This window comes from Thermothelomyces heterothallicus (genome assembly GCF_042370625.1).
Source record: "Thermothelomyces heterothallicus CBS 202.75 unplaced genomic scaffold P884_scaffold_2, whole genome shotgun sequence".
Lineage (NCBI taxonomy): Eukaryota > Fungi > Ascomycota > Sordariomycetes > Sordariales > Chaetomiaceae > Thermothelomyces > Thermothelomyces heterothallicus.
Genome location: NW_027192563.1, coordinates 1,377,689 through 1,392,846, shown reverse-complemented (window position 1 = coordinate 1,392,846; position 15,158 = coordinate 1,377,689).

The window sequence follows — 15,158 nt, the reverse complement described above, 5'->3', positions numbered from 1 at the left end:
AGGTCGAGGCCGCAGCTGCTGTTGCTTCATTCATCGATATTCTGTGAAAAAAAAAAGAAGCTGCGACTTTCCTTTTTCTGCTCCCCAGCGCTCATGATTGGTTGCACGGAAGCTTTGATGTATGAAGTGGGTCAAATGGGTGGCCCGTCGATCCCCGTCTCAGCCGCAAGGCGATTTCCCGGCCCCGTAGACAGTTCCCCGATCGGCCCTGCGGGTGGATCCAAACCCGGTTAAGCTCTCACTCGTTGTCTTTTTTTCTTTTTTTTTTTTTTTCGTTTCCCTAAAATAACTACCCGGTGGTTAGTTGCTGACTAATTAGTTTAGGACTACCACCTATCTCCCGACAGGTAGGGCCAAAACCCCCGGACGCCTAGATACGGCCGGACAGGGGCGTGTCCAAACCCGTGTCCAATTTTACTAGTCAACTCCCTATACTCGAAGACACAACCACTACTATAAGCCCAATTTAAACCACTTTCCTATACCACTTTCCTATATACAATGCCTCTAACCGACTAAATCTAGGAACCGGCTAGTATACGGGCTGCTAAATAGCTCCTTACCGCTTAAACTCACCACTAAACTAGCCATTTACCCTATAGAAAGGAACCTAGTATACGGTATATAGCTTAACTATTTAAGACTAGAAAGATATCACAGAAATATACATGCAGATGCCGCCTAGGCCAACGGCACGGATAGGCCAATCAAGCCGAAAGGACGGAAGGAACCAACCATAACATAGGAAGCACTACGAGCCCTACCATACACTGGCTTACGATCACCAAGATCAGTATAAAGTCACTAATCACAATAAGCAGCTCACCAGGATCACTAACCAAGGACTAATCCGGGTGATCCAGGAAGGTTATATATATATATAGATAGTCACTCATTTCGGTAGATGTTACGGAAATATACATACAGATGCCGCCTAGGCCACCGGCACAGACAGACCAATCAAGCCGAAGGAACGGAAGGGCCAATCATAACATGGGAGGCACTATAATCACTACGCTCACCAGTGATCAGGGTAATCACTACTATACGATCACTTACGATTACCGTGATCAGGAGTGATCACCAGGGTTATATATATATATAGATAGTCACTCGTTACGGCAGACTCAGGAGTCTACTAGTAATAGTAATCTACAATTACAATACTTATACCAAGCATCACTAACTACTATAAGAGATAACTATAATGTTATTATAAACCCTTTAGCTTCACCAAATCCCTTAGACGACCTACGCGTTTGTTCCGCTTAACCTACCTTTATCTGAACCCTTTCAGAAGAAGTCTAAGTTAGGTTCGTTATACGTTACTATTACTCCCTTTATTCTATCATAGTTCAGAACGGAGGTAACTTTGACCTCGATATCGATATAGCTACCAACGTTACGGCCGAACAACTGCTTGCCTAGCTTGGTTAGCTCTAGCAGCAAATCTAGGAGTTAGACTAGAGAGATAAGGCTGCTTAAGCTCGAATCAAGGAACTCGAGAATAGCGAAAAGCACTCGTAGAAACTGGTTAACGAGGCCTATACTAAAATTAAGGCACTCAAGACTACTAAAGCAAGCTATATTAAGATCGAACTACCTAGCAAGTATAGAGGAACTAAGGAGGACCTTATAGGGTTTTTGATAAACCTCCGATCTTACTTCTGGCTTAATAACGACAAGTTTCTGGATAATAAAGCCAAAGTCCTCTATATAGCTATAAGACTAGAGGGCAAGGTACTTAGATAGTTCGAACCTATATAGAATGACTATCTTACTAAGGAAGACAAGGACGACCAAGACGCCTTTATATAGGTAGTCTTTCGATCCTACAACCGTTTCGAAGAAGAGCTTTAGAAGGTCTTTAGTGATAAAGACAAGAAGATTTACGCCTAAGAAAGGCTTGCTAATCTCTAATAGACCAAGTTAGTAGCCTTTTACGCCGTATAGTTTAAATAGGATATACTTAAGTCTTAGCTTAATAACAAGGCATTAATATAACTATTCTATAATAGCTTGAAGGAAAAGGTTAAAGACAAGCTATATAAGTATAACTAGCCTAAAACTCTAGACGAATATATTATATAGGCTATTAGAATTAATAATCGGCTCTATATACAAGAATAGTAGAAACAAGGTCAAATAAATAGAACTATAGTTAAGGCTAACGATAAGAAAAAGCAAGCGTATATTAGTACCTTATATAGGACGTATCCTAGAGCTATAGATATAGACGTAGCATAGAAGCAGGATAAGAAGAAGATAGCTAAAGACAAGTCTAATGCTACCTACTATAACTATAGAAAGAAAGGATACTATAAGTAGGAATGTTAAAGCCCGAAGAAAGATTAGAAACCAGTCCTAGGAAAGGAAACTATAGTTATCGACGAAACTAAGGATATCATCAAAGTAATAGCTATAAGCTACAAAGATAGGGATAACGATATAGATAGTCTCGAATACAACAATAATAGTAAAGACGAATAGACACCGTACTCTAAACTAGTTACTATAGACCTAGAAACAGGTATTACCAAATAGGATATAGTAGGGGAGTATATACTACCAATTTCGATTCTCCTAGCCTTAAGGCAATAGGGTTTTATAGTTATATAGAGATAGGATAGATTGTAGACAACCGATACCTAAGGAGTCAACCGACCCGGACCGAATATCTTGTTCCTTTAGGAACGGATCGAATGGTACCGTAATGAAGTTTTTCGGCTTAATACGGAGTTATACAAACGAGATAGACGCCTAACTCGACTCGCCTAGTAGAGCGACGAGATAAGGGACGAAATAAGGGAACTCTAACGTATCGTAGAAACTATCAAAGGGGAATAGCCCGTGACATACGATAGACCTAATAGTTATACTAAGTACTTTGACAATTAGTAACTTAGCTATAATATATAGAACCTAGAGTACTAGTTTATATATACGAACTATAGAAAAGATAAATATATATAGGAAAGCTATTAGAAGAAACATTCCTACCTTAGTATTAGGGTACCTACGGTCTACGTATAGTAGGAAGGATTCGGAAGAGAATTCTAATATCTTCTAGGCAACGCTATACGACTATACCCTTGATATAAGGTATATATATAAGTGCCCTAGTTCTAGTATATAGTATACGAATGCCGATACCACTTCTATAATAAATTTAAAAACAATTACTGGCCAATCCGATAGGAAAATAGGGACAGAAGTTTATACCCTATAGAATAGGTCCATGACACGGGAAATAGAGCGGCCGAATTACTCTAGAAGATCGAAACCCGAAGTCTAAAAGGTATTATAGTAGTTCTAAAACGAGCCTAGCCTAGGTACTATAGAATAGGACGAGATATATAGGACTTATACTAGAGTAACGATTATCTCTATTACGCAGATAAAAAGAAATCGCGAATTCGGGAGCTTTAGATGAAGCTATAGACTATATGACGAAAAGTAGAATGGACCTAATGGTAGGAAGCTATAAGCACTTAATGGCTTATAGAAATAAGAACGATTGATGAAGCTGCCATTAGCCAAATAATCGGAGAGGTTAATACTAACCTAGGAAATAGGTCAGGGCCCTTCGAGAGGCCCGAAAACTATTAACGCCTATATAGCGGCGAGTAGTAGTGTAGTATAGGAGGAACTAGTATAAGAAACTACTATATCAAGACCTCCTAATAGAAATATAGGAAATCGCTATAATCTTTAGACGATAATAGCAAGATAAGCGACTATAGATAACGACGTAATAAAAGTAGTACGAAATGCTTATACTAGTAGATAGTAGAGTAGAGATAAACCTAATTTCGCTAACACTTATAAATTAGCTACGGATACCCTAGAGAATAAAACGGAAGCATGGTATAGTTAAAGGGCCATTCCTAATATAATAGATATATAAGGAGACCAAACCGATCGATATTACTATAGTAGGGAAGACTATAGTAGTTATATTTAGTATTATAGATATAGGCAACGATAAAGACATAATACTAGGACTACTATAATATAAAGACTATAACCTAGACATTAGTTAGAAGAATGGTAGCTACCTATAACCCCGAATAGAGTCATATCTAACTAGTGTAATAGGAAGTATATAAGGATCGCGAGCGGACGATGTTTAAGGGAAGGCATGTCCTATAGATCTACCACAAGAGACGGGCAGTGGCAGACAGACTACTACAGACTCTAGAAGAAGCGGTATAATAACACCAACGTTATAACAGGAGGAACGAGCTAAACCGCCGATAGCTATTCTCTCTATTAACGAATGCGGAGCACTATAATTAGAGTAATAGGTTGAGATAGGAGAAATCGCCAGCATCACTATAGACGGAACCAAATTCGTATACTATCAGAAAACCGAGAAACGAGATAAGACTAGGGAAGTACCAAAGGAGTACAAAGGATACCTAGCATTCGAACCAAAGTATCTAGAAGGATTACTAGAATATAGCCTATAGGACTACGAGATTAAGCTTAAGGAAGGAGCACGACTAAAGTTCTTTAAGATCTACTATATAAGCTAGATATAGAATGAAGAACTCTAGCGATATTTGGAGGAGAACCTTCGGAGAGGATATATCTGCCTGTCGATATCGCTAATAGGCTACCTAATCCTATTTATACCTAAAAAAGATAGAAAGTTATAGTTATACGTCGACTATTAGTAACTTAACAAACAGACCGTGAAAAACCGATACCCGTTACCGCTAATCTTATAGCTCTAAGATTAGTTAGTAGGAGCCTAATATTTTACGTGTCTTGACTTGCTATCGGCCTATAACTATATATAGATCAAAGAAGGCGACGAGTAGAAAATGGCCTTTAGGATACCCTATAGCTACTATAAGTACCTTGTTATACTATTCGGACTTATAAACGCACTAGTAACGTTCTAAGCCCTGATTGATCAAGCTATCTACCCTTTTCTTGACAAATTTATAGTATATTATCTTGATGATATACTTATCTTCTCTAAGACGATAGATAAATACCGGAAGTATGTAAGAGTAGTGCTAGACGTATTACATATATATAAGCTATTAGTTAACAAGGAAAAGAGCGAATTCTACGTTAGGAAGACAGTGTTTTTAGGATATAAGATATCCCTAGGATAAATTCGGATAGAACCCTTAAAGGTTAAAGCTATTAAAGATTGGCTATAACCGATGTTAGTCACGGAAGTACAAAGTTTTATCGGGTTTATAAACTTCTACCGGATATTTATTAGGAACTTTAGAGCAATTGTATGACTATTATACAAGCTTACTAAGAAGAACACTAAGTTCTAATAGGAAGAGTAGTACGAGTAAGCATTTATATAGATTCGTAACGCTATTACTAAGGATCTAGTACTAGTATTACCAGATCCTAAGAAGCCATTCAAGGTAGAAACGGACGCTTCAGACTACGCTATCGGAGGACAGTTAGGATAACGAGACGAACAAGGGAAGCTACATCCTGTAGCCTTCTTTTTAAAAAAGCTCGACAGACTATATCTTAACTATCTAATCTATGATAAGGAACTACTTGTAATTGTCGAAGCCTTTAAGGAATAGCGACTATACCTTAGCAGTACGATCGAACTAGTACAAGTATATACGGATTATAAGAATTTATGGTACTTTATGACGATAAAGGAGCTTAACAGATAATAAATACGGTAGGTAGAATTCCTTACAGAATTTAACTTTGAGATCTACTATAAGAAAGGCAAAGAGAACGTACGAGTAGACGTCTTAAGCCGACGAACGGACTATACGGAAGGACGAACGGAAATAACGCTACCGTTGTTCAAGGAATAAAAAGACGGAACGCTGTATTACGAAACGTAGATACCTATAGAAGATAATCTACTTGACTTGTTCCTAGAATGCTATATAATCTTTCGAGAAGAAAGGATCGACGAGGTATAGTATCAAGTAGTACCTAGACTAGTAGTACCTAATGGAGTGGAAGAAAAAGATAGGAAACTCTGGTATCGAGGCAAAGTATATATCTATGACAAGGATCAGTAGCTACAAATGATTTGAGAACTCTACGAGTCGAAACTTAGAGGATATAAAGGAGTTACGAAGACTGTCGTATAAGTTAAGAAACATTATAACTTTCTATAGTTAACGATATGAGTTAAGGAAGTCGTATAGAGCTACGATATCTACAATTGAAGCAAGACGATATAATATAAGCTATATAGGCTGCTTTAGCTATTGCTAATAGCTAACAAACTATAGAGTTTAGTTACGATAGACTTTATTATGAAATTACTAGAATCTAAGGATATGGCTATAGGAGTAATCTATGATAGTATCCTTACTATAGTAGATCGCCTAACTAAATAGGTATACTTCTTTCCTTATAAGGAGTCCTAGATAGCTAAATAGCTGATAGACGTAATCTATTGGCAAGTTACATTAATATACGCTTAGCTATAAGAATAGATTACCGATAGAGATACCAAGTTTGTATCGAAGTTCTAGTAAGTGTTAATATAACGATTAGGCGTTAATAGTAAGCTGTTAATGGTATATCACCTGTAGACTAACGGATAAACGGAGCGATTAAACTAAGTTGTTAAGCAGTACCTCTATTCCTACGTTAACTACTAACAAGATGACTAGGTTATACTATTACTAATAGTATAACTCGCTTATAATATAATGCCGATAGAAACGACCAAAGTCATACCATTCTTTACAAACTACGGATATAAAGTAGACCTAAGGTAAGGACTAGAGGTTATAGTGCCAAGAGCAGTAGTCAAAGTAGAATAGATATATGTACTATATAAGAAACTTAAAAAGGAACTCGAGTTTGTCAGAACTAGAATAAAGAACTACTATAACAAATATAGGCTCGAGGGACCTTACCTAGAGAGGGGAGACAAAGTCTATCTAATCGTATAAAACCTACGAACCAAGTAACTAAGTACGAAGCTAGACTTTAAGAAGGTCAGACCCTTCGTTATCAAAGAACGAATCTCGATATCTAACTATCGACTATTGTTACCGTTATCTATATGACTATAGATAGATATTTTTTATATTTCACTTCTCGAACTAGTACCAAAGAACGCTAAAATCGCTATAAATATCAAAGCAGAAGACGAAGAGGAAGAATAGGACGTCAAAGAAATTCTAGATTTATATATCATCAATAGGGAACTATAGTATCTAGTCAAATGGCTTGATTTTAGACTAGAAGACAACTTATAGGAACTAGTTAAGAACTTGAACTACCCTAAGAAACTCGAATAGTTCTATCGGTAGAACCCGGATCGGCTAAAGGCAAACCTAGGACAGAATCGAAGACGGCGCCCTAGTTAATAACGTTAACGCTACCGTTAAGCTATATATTTAGGACGGCCTCTAATTCCTACTACTCTATTACCTCTAATTCGTCTAGATTCGACAAACCCTGTATAACTATATCTACCCCCTTCTCTACCAAAAACTCTCGTTGCTTACGAACCCGAGTTAAATAGGCTAACGCCTTAGAAGCTTTACGTTAGTATTCTTATAGCAAGGCTTTGGCCTCTTTCTCTTTAGCCTTCAAATGACGCTATTTATGTATAATACGATCTACTATGCTACGATTAGTAACGTACCTCTACAAGGGAACGAGAACCTATAAAAAGAAGCTAGAACGCCAGAACTATCGTAAGTATAACCCCGATATATATAAGCCTTATAGCGACGAGATTTTTTAATCATTTTGTACGCTTAGTTATACTCTACGTAATAAGAACATGCTATCACTACGAACCCGTGATCGGAAATAAACTAAGCTAGGCGCTTACGACGAATAGACGCTTAGGACCTATACACGTTAGACAGTATGATTGATAGTATAAAGGATAACAAGGAGCTAAGGAGAAAAACACGTATAAGGATCGCGAGGGATGTTGGCGCTATTTGAAACGGCCTAAAGAGGGCTTTCGGGACGAAAGCCTTGAAGGAGGGGCATCGTGTCACGGAAATATGTATGCAGATGCTGCCTAGGCCACCGGCACAGATAGACTAATCAAGCCGAAGGAACGGAAGGGCTAATTACAATATAGGAGGCGCTATGATCACTGTGCTTACCAGTGATTAGGGTGATTACCACTATACGATTACTTACGATCACCGTGATTAGGAGTGATTACTAGGGTTATATATATATATAGATAGTTACTTGTTACGGCGGACTTAGGAGTCTACTAGTGATAGCAATCTACAATTATAGTACTTATATCAAGTATCGCTAACTACTGTAAGAGATAACTATAGTGTTGTTATGAACCCTTTGGCTTTACCGAATCCCTTAGACGACCTACGCGTTTGTTCCGCTTAACCTACCTTCGTCTGAACCCTTTCAGAAGAAGTCTAAGTTAGGTTCGTCATAGTAGACTCTAGGAGTTTACTAGTGATAGTAACTCACATTATAGTACTCCTAATAGCATCGTACTACTATAAAGAGACAACTCTATTATTATAAACCCTTTAGCTTTACCAAATCCCTTAGACGACCTATATACTTGTCTTATATCACTTACCTTTGTCTAAACCCTTTTAGAAGAAGTCTAAGTTAGGTTCGTCACACGTTGCTATTACTCCCTTTATTCTATCATGGTTTAGAACGGAGGTAACTTCGACCTCGATATCGATATAGCTACTAGCGTTATAGCTAAATAGCTACTTGCCTAGCTTGGTTAACTCTAGTAGCGAATCTAGGAGTTAGACCAGAGAGACAAGGCTACTTAAGCTCGAATCAAGGAACTTAAGAACGGCGAAAAGCACTTATAGAAACTGGTTAACTGTCACGGAAATATATATGTAGATGCCGCCTGGGCCACTGGTACGAATAGGCCAATCAAGCCGAAAGGACGGAAGGAACCAATTATAACGAAGGAAGCACTACGAGCCCCACCGCACGATTACCAAGATTAGTGTAAAGTCACTAATCATGATAAGCGGCTCACTAGGATCACTAACTAAGGACTAATTAGGGTGATCCAGGAAGGTTATATATATATATAGATAGTCACTCGTTTCGGTAGACTCTAAGAGTTCACCAATAATAGTAACTCCTCTATAATTACAGTACTTATACCAAGCATCGCTAACTACTATAAGAGATAACTATAGTATTATTATAAACCCTTTGGCTTCACCGAATCCCTTAGACGACCTACACGTTTATTCCGCTTAACCTACCTTCGTCTAAACCCTTTTAGAAGAAGTCTAAGTTAGGTTTGTCATACGTTGCTATTACTCCCTTTGTTCTATCATGGTTCAGAACGGAGGTAACTTTGACCTCGATATCGACATAGCTACTAACGTTATGGCCGAACAACTGCTTGCCTAGCTTGGTCAGCTCTAGTAGTGAATCTAGGAGTTGGACCAGAGAGACAAGGCTACTTAAGCTCGAATTAAGGAACTCGAGAACGGCGAAAAGCACTTGTAGAAACTAGTTAACGAGGCCTACGCCAAAATCAAGGCGCTCGAGACTGCCAAAGCAAGCTATATCAAGATCGAACTACCTAGTAAGTATAGAGGAACTAAGGAGGACCTTATAGGGTTTTTAACAAACCTCCGATCCTACTTCTGGCTTAATAATGACAAGTTTCCGGACGATAAAGCTAAAGTCCTCTATATAGCTATAAGACTAGAGGGCAAGGTACTTAGATAGTTCGAACCTACGTGGAACGACTATCTTACTAAGGAAGACGAGGACGACCGAGATGCCTTTATATAGGTAGTCTTTCGATCCTATGACCGTTTTGAAGAAGAGCTTTAGAAGGTCTTTGGTAATAAAGATAAGAAGATTTATACCTAAGAAAGGCTTGCTAATCTCCGATAGACTAAGTTAGTAGCCTCTTATACTGTATAATTTAGATAGGATATACTTAAGTCTTAGCTTAATAACAAGGTATTAATATAACTATTTTATAATGGCCTAAAGGAAAAGGTTAAAGACAAGCTATATAAGTATAACCGGCTTGAAACTCTAGATAAATATATTATATAGGCTATTAGAATTGACAATCGGCTTTATATATAGGAATAGTAGAAACGAGGTCGAATAAATAGAACTATAGTTAAGGCTAATAATAAGAAAAAGCAAGTATATATTAGTACCTTATATGGGACATATCCTAGAGCTATAGATATAGATATAGTATAGAAGCAGGACAAGAAGAAGATAGCTAAAGACAAGTCTAACGCTACCTACTATAACTATAGAAAGAAAGGACACTATAAGCGGGAATGTCGAAGCCTAAAGAAAGATTAGAAACCAGTCCTAGGAAAGGAAACTACAGTTATTAACGAAACTAAGGACATCGTCAAAGTAGCAGCTACAAGCTATAAAGATAGGGATAGTAATATAGATAGTCTTAAACACGATAATAATAGCAAAGATAAATAGATACCGTACTCTAAACTAGTTACTATGGACCTAGAAATAGGTATTGCTAAATAGGATATAGTAGAGGAGTATATACTACCAATTTCGATTCTCCTAGCCTTAAGGCAATAGGGTTTTACAATTACGTAGAGACAGGATAGATCGTAGATAACCGATACCTAAGGAGTCGACCGACCCGGACCAAACATCTTATTCCTTTAGGAACGGATCGAATGGTACCGTAATGAAGTTTTCCGGCTTAATATGGAGTTACACGAACGAGATAGACGCCTGACTCGACTTGCCTAGTAGAGCGACGAGATGAGGGACGAAATAAGGGAACTCTGACGTATCGTAGAAACCATTAAAGGGGAACAGCCCGTGACGTACAATAGACCCGATCGTTATACCGAGCACTTTGACGATTAGTAACTTAGCTACAATATATAGAACCTAGAGTACTAGTTTATACGTGTAAACTATAGAAAAGACGAACGTATATAGGAAAGCTACTAGAAGAAATATTCCTACCTTAGTATTAGGGTACCTATGGTCTACGTATAGTAGGAAAGATTTAGAAGAGAATTCTAATATCTTCTAGGCAATACTACGTAATTATACCCTCGATATAAGGTATATATATAAGTGCCCTAGTTCTAGTATATAACATACAAATGCTAATACTACTTCTATGATAAATTTGAAAATAATCACTGGCCGATCTGATAGGAAAACGGGGACGGAAGTTTACGCCCTGTGGAATGGGTCTATAACGTAGGAAACAGAGCAGCCGAATTACTCTAGAAGATCGAAACCCGAAGTCTAGAAGGTATTACGGTAGTTCTAAGACAAGCCTAGCCTAGGTACTATAGAATAGGACGAGATATATAGGACTTATACTAGAATAACGATTATCTCTATTATACGGATAAAAAGAAATCGCGAATTTGGGAGCTTTAGATAAAGCTATAGACTATACAACGAAAAGTAGAATGGACCTAATGGTAGGAAGCTATAAGCACTTAATGGCTTATAGAAATAAGAACGATTGACGAAGCTACCATTAGCCGAATAATCGAAGAGGTTAATACTAACCTAGGAAATGGGTTAGGGCCCTTCGAGGGGCCCGAAAACTATTAATGCCTACGTAGTAGTGAGTAGTAGCATAGTATAGGAGGAACTAGCATAAGAAACTACTATATTAAGACCTCCTAGTAGAGATATAGGAAATCGCTATAATCTTTAGACGATGACGACAAGATAAGTGACTATAGATAACGGTATAATAGAAGTAGTACGAAATGCTCGTACTAGTAGATAGTAGAGTAGAGATAAACCTAATTTCGCCGATACTTATAAATTAGCTATAGATACCTTGGAGAATGAAATAGAAGTATAGTATAGTCAAAGGGCCATTCCCGATATAATAGGTATATAGGGAGACCGAACCGATTAACATTACTATGGTAGGGAAGACTATAGTAGTCGTATTTAGCATTATAGATATAGGCGATGACAAAGACATAATACTAGGACTACTATAGTATAAAGACTATAACCTAGATATTAGCTAGAAGAATAGTAGCTACCTATAACCCCAAATGGAGTCGTATTCGACTAGTATAATAGGAAGCGCGTAAGGATCGCGAGTGGACGATACTTAAGGGAAGGCATATCCTACGGATCTACCGTAAGAGACGGGTAGTGGTAGACAGACTATTACAGACTCTAGAAGAAGTGGTATAACGATACCGACGTTACGATAGGAGGAACAAGCTAAACTACCGATAGCTGTTCTCTCCGTTGACGAATGCGGAGCATTGTAATTAGAGTAATAGGTTAAGACAGGAGAAATCGCCAGTATCGCTATAGATGGAACCAAGTTTATATACTATCAGAAAACCAAGAAACGAGATAAGACTAGGGAAGTACTAAAGGAGTACGAGGGACACCTGGCATTTGAACCGAAGTATCTAGAAGGATTACCAGAACACGGCCTATAGGATTACGAGATTAAGCTTAAGGAAGGAGTATGACTAAAGTTCTTTAAGATCTACTATATAAGCTAGATATAGAACGAAGAACTCTAGTGATATTTAGAGGAAAACCTTCGGAGAGGATATATCTGCCTGTCGATATTGCTAGTAGGCTATCTAATCTTGTTTATACTAAAAAAAGATAGAAAGCTATGGTTATACGTCGACTATTGGCAACTTAATGAATAGATTGTAAAGAATCGATACCCGTTACTACTAATCTTATAGCTCCGAGATTAGTTAGTAGGAGCCTAATATTTTATATATCTTGACTTGCTATTAGCCTATAATTATATATAGATTAAAGAAGGTAACGAGTGGAAAACGGCCTTTAGGATACCTTATAGTTACTATAAGTACCTTGTTATACCATTTAGACTTACAAACGTACTAGCAACGTTCCAAGCCCTAATTAATCAAGCTATTTGCCCCTTTCTCGATAAATTTACGGTATGTTATCTCGACGATATACTTATCTTCTCTAAGACAATAGACAAACATTAGAAGTATGTAAGAGTAGTGCTAGATATATTATATACGTATAAGCTATTAGTTAACAAGGAAAAGAGCGAATTCTACGTTAGGAAGACGGTGTTTTTGGGATACGAGATATCCCTAGGACAAATTCGGATAGAACCCTTAAAGGTTAAAGCCATTAAGAATTAGCCACGACTAATGTCAGTTATAGAAGTACAAAGTTTCATCGGATTTACGAACTTCTACCGGATGTTTATTAGGAACTTTGGAGCGATCGTATAACTATTATACAAGCTTACTAAGAAGAACGCTAAGTTCTAATAGGAAGAGCAATACGAGTAAGCATTTATATAGATTTACGATGCCATTACCGAGGATCTAGTACTGGTATTACTAGATCCTAAGAAGCTATTCGAGGTAGAAACGGACGCTTCAGATTACGCTATCGGAGGATAGTTAGGATAACGAGACGAACAAGGGAAGCTATATCCTATAGCCTTCTTTTTAAAAAAGCTCGATAGACTACGTCTTAACTATCTAATCTATAATAAGGAACTACTTACGATTATTAAAGCTTTTAAGGAATAGCAACTATACCTTAGTGGCACGATTGAACTAGTATAAGTATATACGGATTACAAGAATTTACAGTACTTTACGACGATAAAGGAGCTTAACGGATGATAAATACAGTAGGTAGAATTCCTTATAGAATTTAACTTTAAGATCTACTATAAGAAAGGTAAAGAGAACGTACGAGCGGACGCCTTAAGCCGACGAACAGACTATATAGAAGGACGAACAGAAACAACGCTACCGTTGTTCAAGGAACGAAAAGACAGAACGTTATATCACGAAATGTAGACACCTGTAGAAGATGATCCACTTGACTCGTTCCTAGAATGCTATATAATCTTTCGAGAAGAAAGGATCGACGAGGTATAGTATCAAGTAATACCCGGACTAGTGGTACCTAACGGAGTAGAAGAAAAAGATAGGAAACTCTAGTACCGAGGTAAAGTATATATCTATAACGAGGATTAGTAGCTATAAATGATTTAAGAACTCTACGAGTCGAAACTCGGAGGATACAAAGGAGTTACGAAGACTGTTACATAAGTTAAGAAACACTATGACTTTCTATAGTTAACGATACGAGTTAAGGAAGTCGTATAGAGCTATGATATCTATAATCGAAGCAAGACGGTACGATATAAGCCGTACGGGCTGCTTTAGCCACTACTAATAGCTGACAAACTATAGAGTTTAGTTACGATGGACTTTATTACGAAACTATTAGAATCTAAGGATATAGCTATAGGAGTAATCTATAATAGTATCCTTATTATAGTAGATCGCCTAACTAAATGGGTATACTTCTTTCCTTATAAGGAGTCCTAGATAGCTAAATAGCTAGTAGATATGATCTATTAGTAAGTTACATTAGTATACGCTTAGCTATAAGAATAGATCACTAATAGAGATACTAAGTTTGTATCGAAGTTCTAGCAAGCGTTAATATAACGATTAGGCGTTAATAGCAAGCTATTAACGGCATATTACCTGTAGACTAACGGACAAACGGAGTGACTAAACCAAGTTATTAAGTAGTACCTCCGTTCCTATATTAACTACTAACAAGACGACTAGGTTATACTATTACTAACAATATAACTTACTTACAATATAACGCCGATAGAAACGACCAAAGTCATACCGTTCTTTACAAACTATAGATACGAAGCAGACCTTAGGCAAGAACTAGAGGTCATAGTGCCAAGAGTAGCAATCAAAGTAGAATAGATATACGTACTATACGAAAAACTCAAAAAGGAACTCGAGTTTATTAGAACTAGAATAAAGAACCACTACGATAAATATAAGCTCGAGGGACCTTGCCTAGAAAAGGGAGACAAAGTCTATCTAATTATACGAAATCTACGAACCAAGCGACCAAGTACGAAGCTAGACTTTAAGAAGGTCAGACCCTTCATTATCAAAGAACGAATCTCGATATCTAACTATTAACTATCATTACTATCATCTATATAACTACAGACAGATATTTTTTATATTTTACTTCTCAAACTAGTACCAAAGAACGCTAAAATTACTATAAATATCGAAGTAGAAGACAAAGAGGAAGAATAGGACATCAAAGAAATTCTAAATTTATATATCATCAACGGGGAACTATAGTATCTAGTCAAATAGCTTGATTTTAGACTAGAAGATAGCTTATAG